The sequence below is a fragment of the Pseudophryne corroboree genome, chromosome 4, assembly GCF_028390025.1.
Source record: "Pseudophryne corroboree isolate aPseCor3 chromosome 4, aPseCor3.hap2, whole genome shotgun sequence".
NCBI classification, from domain to species: Eukaryota; Metazoa; Chordata; class Amphibia; order Anura; family Myobatrachidae; genus Pseudophryne; species Pseudophryne corroboree.
The window spans coordinates 104009598-104017378 of NC_086447.1; the positions used below are offsets into that span (position 1 = coordinate 104009598).

General features: G+C 50.8%; 2 pseudogenes; both read right to left on the bottom strand.

Moving 5' to 3' along the window:
* Positions 1 to 479: 479 nt before the first annotated feature.
* On the bottom strand, positions 480 to 599 carry LOC134913831 (5S ribosomal RNA; annotated as a pseudogene).
* A 236-nt stretch (positions 600 to 835) lies between these two features.
* On the bottom strand, positions 836 to 955 carry LOC134912598 (5S ribosomal RNA; annotated as a pseudogene).
* Positions 956 to 7781: the final 6826 nt, after the last annotated feature.

The window sequence follows — 7781 nt, forward strand, 5'->3', positions numbered from 1 at the left end:
ATTAATCCTATTCCCAATAAATGTTGCTTTCAGTGGTGCTCCCCAGAGTCAAATTTAGACAGTCAGAAAGAACCAAAACAAAGAAGTGTTGGTAAGTAGACTCTTTTTTGGGAGCACTCTAATTCAGAGGATGGCAATGTAATTTGTTACTGATAAAACCATTTTTATTAGGTAACACGTAAAATAAGAATTAAGGAGTATCTGCATTGAAAATTAAAAGCTTTGCGAAAATATGAAAAAAAGAGATTATAAGTAATACGTGATATCCATATCACAATCTACCAATTGCCGGAAATTATGGCTGTGGTAACAAAATTCATTAATCATTGCACATTGTGACTCATGTATTGTATGACCATCATTTATTCAGCAGATATCCATTGTGGATTGTGGTAAATGCAGAGAATTAAATCATAGGTCATATAAGAGTCCGGTACCCAATAGTATATGTATAGGTGACACTATATAGGGGAGTCAACTTATTGCAGTACCAGGGTGTTCAGAGGTGGTCTCCCATCCTAGTACTAGCCCGGCCTTTCACTGCTTAGCTTCCAAGGTCAGAAGAGATTGGGCATCTCCAGTGAGGTATGACCGCAAATGTCGTACTCACCCTATTGAGTCACCCAAGTGTGTGCAGCCAATTGGTTTAGTCACCTTGTGACATGGCAGCCACAGTGAAATATGAGCATGGGTGATGGCCTGTTTTGTGGAAAAACATTTTTTCAAAACACGCAATATCCACAATTAGGACTTGCCTATCACCGTTGCAAACCAATATTTTGAAAATTCAATTGCCCAATATTTTTGGTGCAGATGACACTATAGGGGAATCAATTTATTGTGGTACCAGGGTGTTCAGAGGTGGTCACCCATCCTATTACTAACCCGGCCTTTCACTGCTTAGCTTCCAAGGTCAGAAGAGATTGGGCATTCCCAGTGAGGTATGACCGCAAATATTGTACTCACCCTTTTGAGTCATCCAGGTTCATGAGTATGTAACTGACATAATTGATATTTGTATGTCTATATGGTACAATGGTCAAAAAACATAAAATGAGATAATGTGCAGCCACCAGGCTTAGTTACCCTGTGACATATCAACCACAGACAATAATATACATATGAGTGAAGGCCTATTATGTGGGTAAAATTCCTGAACACCACACAATGTCCACAATTAGGACTTGCCTTTCACTCCTAGAAACGCCCAGAGGGCACCAGACCGGCCGTGCCAAATTATACCGCTATATAAATGCAGGATATAATTGTACTGCACATCTTAAATGTGGCAGTAGGTTTTCAAAATAATAATTTGTGATAGTACACCCCTATGCACTTAACCAGATAATGGCTATAATGTGCCTTATGCCTGGAACCTATAATAAGTACTTGTATGATTATAGGTAAGCAGGCTGTGACTAGATGCTTGTAGATACTTAGCACAATTTCTTAGTTTGTTTGAGACTAATGAGCTTTAGGTTAATAGTATTTGCTGAAGTTTACCATTGATATATTTGTGAGTTTCAAATGGAGAGACACACAGTCATTGGTACGTATGAGTTAGTGGTAGCTTGCTATTGATGTTTGTAGCAAGTATGGATGATCCCAGCTAGTGCAGAGGTTGTCAAACGCGGTCCTCAAGGCAACCCAACAGCTCAGGTTCTAAGTATATCCATGCTTGGCCACAGGTGACTTAATTCAGTGCCGTAACTAGCTATGGGCGAGAGGGGCATTGCACACAGCGCAATGCGCCGTGAGGCAGAAAAACTCTACATGCACCCAGCTGGAGAGAACTGCTAGTTTGATGGGTGCCTTGTCCTCCCCCACGTTCCTCTCACTCGCTCTCTCCCTAATCCTCCCCCTGTGTTCCTCTAACTCGTTCTCTCCTTAATCCTCCTCCCACGTTCCTCTCACTCGCTCTCTCCCTAATCCTCCCCTCACGTTCCTCTCACTCGCTCTCTCCCTAATCCTCCCCTCACGTTCCTCTCACTCGCTCTCTCCCTAATCCTCCCCTCACGTTCCTCTCACTCGCTCTCTCCATAATCCATCCCCCTGCGTTCCTCTCACTTGCTCTCTCCCTAATCCTCCCCCAGCATTCCTCTCACTCGCTCTCTCCCTAATCCTCCCCCCGCGTTCCTCTCACTCGCTCTCTCCCTAATCCTCCCCCCGCGTTCCTCTCACTCGCTCTCTCCCTAATCCTCCCCCCGCGTTCCTCTCAATCGCTCTCTCCCTAATCCTCCCCCCGTGTTCCTCTCACTCGCTCTCTCCCTAATCCTCCCCCCGCGTTCCTCTCACTCGCTCTCTCCCTAATCCTCCCCCCCGCGTTCCTCTCACTTGCTCTCTCCCTAATCCTCCCCCAGCATTCCTCTCACTCGCTCTCTCCCTAATCCTCCCCCCGTGTTCCTCTCACTCGCTCTCTCCCTAATCCTCCCCTCACGTTCCTCTCACTCGCTCTCTCCCTAATCCATCCCCCTGCGTTCCTCTCACTTGCTCTCTCCCTAATCCTCCCCCCGCGTTCCTCTCACTCGCGCTCTCCCTAATCCTCCCCCCGCGTTCCTCTCACTCGCTCTCTCCCTAATCCATCCCCCTGCGTTCCTCTTACTCGCTCTCTCCCTAATCCTCCCCCCGCGTTCCTCTCACTCGCTCTCTCCCTAATCCTCCCCCCCGCGTTCCTCTCACTTGCTCTCTCCCTAATCCTCCCCCAGCATTCCTCTCACTCGCTCTCTCCCTAATCCTCCCCCCGCGTTCCTCTCACTCGCTCTCTCCCTAATCCTCCCCCCGCGTTCCTCTCACTCGCTCTCTCCCTAATCCTCCCCCCGCGTTCCTCTCACTCGCTCTCTACCTAATCCTCCCCCCGCGTTCCTCTCAATCGCTCTCTCCCTAATCCTCCCCCCGTGTTCCTCTCACTCGCTCTCTCCCTAATCCTCCCCCCGTGTTCCTCTCACTCGCTCTCTCCCTAATCCTCCCCCCGTGTTCCTCTCACTCGCTCTCTCCCTAATCCTCCCCCCGTGTTCCTCTCACTCGCTCTCTCCCTAATCCTCCCCCCGTGTTCCTCTCACTCGCTCTCTCCCTAATCCTCCCCTCACGTTCCTCTCACTCGCTCTCTCCCTAATCCTCCCCCCGTGTTCCTCTCACTCGCTCTCTCCCTAATCCTCCCCCCGTGTTCCTCTCACTCGCTCTCTCCCTAATCCTCCCCCCGTGTTCCTCTCACTCGCTCTCTCCCTAATCCTCCCCCCGTGTTCCTCTCACTCGCTCTCTCCCTAATCCTCCTCTCACGTTCCTCTCACTCGCTCTCTCCCTAATCCTCCCCCCGTGTTCCTCTCACTCGCTCTCTCCCTAATCCTCCCCCCGTGTTCCTCTCACTCGCTCTCTCCCTAATCCTCCCCTCACGTTCCTCTCACTCGCTCTCTCCCTAATCCTCCCCCCGTGTTCCTCTCACTCGCTCTCTCCCTAATCCTCCCCCCGTGTTCCTCTCACTCGCTCTCTCCCTAATCCTCCCCTCACGTTCCTCTCACTCGCTCTCTCCCTAATCCATCCCCCTGCGTTCCTCTCACTTGCTCTCTCCCTAATCCATCCCCCTGCGTTCCTCTCACTTGCTCTCTCCCTAATCCTCCCCCTGCGTTCCTCTCACTCGCTCTCTCCCTAATCCTCCCCCCGTGTTCCTCTCACTCGCTCTCTCCCTAATCCTCCCCTCACGTTCCTCTCACTCGCTCTCTCCCTAATCCATCCCCCTGCGTTCCTCTCACTTGCTCTCTCCCTAATCCATCCCCCTGCGTTCCTCTCACTTGCTCTCTCCCTAATCCTCCCCCCGCGTTCCTCTCACTCGCTCTCTCCCTAATCCTCCCCCCGTGTTCCTCTCACTCGCTCTCTCCCTAATCCTCCCCTCACGTTCCTCTCACTCGCTCTCTCCCTAATCCATCCCCCTGCGTTCCTCTCACTCGCTCTCTCCCTAATCCTCCCCCCGCGTTCCTCTCACTCGCTCTCTCCCTAATCCATCCCCCTGTGTTCCTCTTACTCGCTCTCTCCCTAATCCTCCCCCCGTGTTCCTCTCACTCGCTCTCTCCCTAATCCTCCCCCCGCGTTCCTCTCACTCGCTCTCTCCCTAATCCATCCCCCTGCGTTCCTCTCACTCGCTCTCTCCCTAATCCTCCCCCCGTGTTCCTCTCACTCGCTCTCTCCCTAATCCTCCCCTCACGTTCCTCTCACTCGCTCTCTCCCTAATCCATCCCCCTGCGTTCCTCTCACTTGCTCTCTCCCTAATCCATCCCCCTGCGTTCCTCTCACTTGCTCTCTCCCTAATCCTCCCCCCGCGTTCCTCTCACTCGCTCTCTCCCTAATCCTCCCCCCGTGTTCCTCTCACTCGCTCTCTCCCTAATCCTCCCCTCACGTTCCTCTCACTCGCTCTCTCCCTAATCCATCCCCCTGCGTTCCTCTCACTCGCTCTCTCCCTAATCCTCCCCCCGCGTTCCTCTCACTCGCTCTCTCCCTAATCCATCCCCCTGCGTTCCTCTTACTCGCTCTCTCCCTAATCCTCCCCCCGTGTTCCTCTCACTCGCTCTCTCCCTAATCCTCCCCCCGCGTTCCTCTCACTCGCTCTCTCCCTAATCCATCCCCCTGCGTTCCTCTTACTCGCTCTCTCCCTAATCCTCCCCCCATGTTCCTCTTACTCGCTCTCTCCCTAATCCTCCCCCCGTGTTCCTCTCACTTGCTCTCTCCCTAATCCATCCCCCTGCGTTCCTCTTACTTGCTCTCTCCCTAATCCTCCCCCCGTGTTCCTCTCACTTGCTCTCTCCCTAATCCATCCCCCTGCGTTCCTCTTACTCCCTAATCCTCCCCCCGTGTTCCTCTCACTCGCTCTCTCCCTAATCCTCCCCCCGCGTTCCTCTTACTCGCTCTCTCCCTAATCCTCCCCCCGCGTTCCTCTTACTCGCTCTCTCCCTAATCCTCCCCCCGTGTTCCTCTCACTCGCTCTCTCCCTAATCCTCCCCCCGTGTTCCTCTCACTCGCTCTCTCCCTAAACCTCCCCCCGTGTTCATCTCACTCGCTCTCTCCCTAATCCTCCCCCCGTGTTCCTCTTACTCGCTCTCTCCCTAATCCTCCCCACGCATTCCTCTCACTCGCTCTCTCCCTAATCCTCCCACCGTGTTCCTCTTACTCGCTCTCTCCCTAATCCTCCCCCCGTGTTCCTCTCACTCGCTCTTTCCCTAAACCTCCCCCGCGTTACTCTCACTCGCTCTATCCCTAAAACTCTAACTCGCTCTCTCCCTAAACCTCCCCCTGCGTTCCTCTCACCTGCTCTAACCTTTGCTCTCCCCCCACGTTCCTCTCACCTGCTCTAACCCTGCCAAATGTGTAAAAAAGGGCAAACTGCCTGCCTAATGTGTAAAAAGGGGGACTCTGCTTCTGTAATGTGTAAAAAAGGGGGACTGCCTGCCTAATGTGTCAAAGGGAGCACTGTGGCCACGCCCCGTTCACATGAAGCCACTCCCCTATATATTTTGCATATGTAAGGGGAGGGGGGGAGGGCGCCGATGCTGTGTCTTGCACACAGAGCTAAAATGTCTAGTTACGGCACTGACTTAATTAGTACCTCTGTCAATTTGATTTAACCATCTGTGCTGAGCCATGGATGTACTTAAAACCTGGACTGTTGAGGTGCCTTGAGTCCCCTGTTTGAGATCCTCTGATCTAGTACATTCTATGAAATGATAGCTAGAAGCTCATTGGTAGCTATTGGCAACCCTCCACTTGTCCTCCTTTGAAGGTTTCATACATCCTGGGGCGGATTGGGATGGAAAACCAGGCCATGAAATTTATAGAAGCAGCCCTAATAAGGGGGATAAGATCTGAAGATCGACACTGTCTAGGTTAACAATGTTTAGGTCGACCACTATAGGTCGACAGTAATTAGATCAACAGGGTTTCTAGTTCGACATGTGCTAGGTCGACAGGTCAGAAGGTCGACATGAGTTTTTCAGGCTCCTTGCCCAAAGCATGGCGAGCGAAGCGAGCCATGTGAGTGGACACAGTGCACTAATTGTGGTTCCCGGTCACTCTACGAAGAAAACAACACCAAAAAAACCTCGAACTTTTGACCTGTCGACCTAGCACATGTCGACCTAGAAACCCTGTCGACCTTCCAAAGCTGTCGACCTAGTGACTGTCGACCTACAGTGGTCGACCTAGACACTGTCGATCTAATGATCCACACCCTAATAAGTCTGATGAGGGGGTGGGGTCTGTTGAGGGGGGTTGGATCCTCCTCGTACAACGCAGCCTCCGGCTCTCTGGTTTAGCCGCCCCCACGGTCTCCATGGAAATGGGAGCATGCTGCGAGTACAGCCCCCCAGACTCGTAGTGCACCCCCACCCAAGCAAGCATTGTGTCCATACGCCCCCCAGTGACATGCGTGAGGACCGTCCCTGGCTGTCACCTCTCCGAGGGTTAGGGTAGGGGACGGGGGATGGGGGTGGGGTTTAGAAATACTTACCCCTCCGGTGTCGGGATGCCGGTGTTGGTCATGTGATTGTTGGCATCCCGAACACCGGGATTATCGTATGCATTCCTTACAAAGTACTATAATGGATAGAAATAATATATAGGGTCAGCGCTAGGGGTAGCAACTGAGATCCTAATTGAATAACATATAAATTACCCTTGTCTAAAATCAAATAATGAAAATCACGGGGTCTGACTGACGTGTTATACAACCCGGAGGCATACAGTTTGTAGTAACAAATGTTACATACTGGGTATAACTTATCCGGCGCTATTGCTTTAAATGCAGGTCATGTGAGTACAATTCTGGTTAGGCTTTCCCTTCAGGCAGTGTTCAATCATTCAAATGATACATGGGAATGAAAAAGAAATGTAATATAGTGAAGTACAATTTCATATGCTTTTAATGTTTAAAAAAAGGTTCTCGCTCCACACAATGCATATACGGCAATCTATCCAGCACAGGTGAAATGAAGGTAATTACCAGAGTCCTTTGAACTGAATAAACAGTTCAAAACAGCATGTATAGAGTGAGTCCCGGGCACCCTTGATGTTAGGCAATGCTGCAATGGATATTCCGGTGTCACAGTCACACATCCGTTCTGGATTTGCCGCCGCCGCTGCCGCCTCCAACGCGTTTCCACCCCCTGCACTGGGGTCTTTCTCAAGGAGTTTGTGTATGGAGCTTCCAAAGTCCTGGATATTTAAATGGCCTCTGTCCAATGAGAGCGCTCTGGTAGCAGCTGATCACTATTACAATAATTCCCTAATTGTCCCACGATCAGCTGTAGCAGTAGCGCGTAACCATGGTGATGTGATGTCACTTCCTTTTTCTGTCTCTAACGTACTACATTTCCCATAGTACTTGGTAAGGTCGCTGTAGCTGTCTGTGTGTTGCCATGGAGACATTTTCTTACTTCCACTGACGGGCCGAGGCGGCACTACATCTCCCGCAATGCTCCACGCGGTTGTTGTATGTTTCTATAGTGATCTCATATGTCACTTCCGGTCCGCGGCTCCCGCATCTAAGGATGAATCTTACACTAAATGTCTTGGGAGACTGTTTTATAAAATTGCGGGCTGATGGTTCCAGGAGCTGTTTAGTAAAATACACAGTATATAAGAGGGCAATATTCATAGATACAAGTTAAAATGCACATTTTGCAATGTATTTAAAAACCTTCCCCATACAGATCTCGTGCTGCAGCTTAATTCTCAATATAAAGTGACAGTGCTTATAATGAGGTGCAAAGTGCTATAAAATGTTGATGTCAATAAAAGGC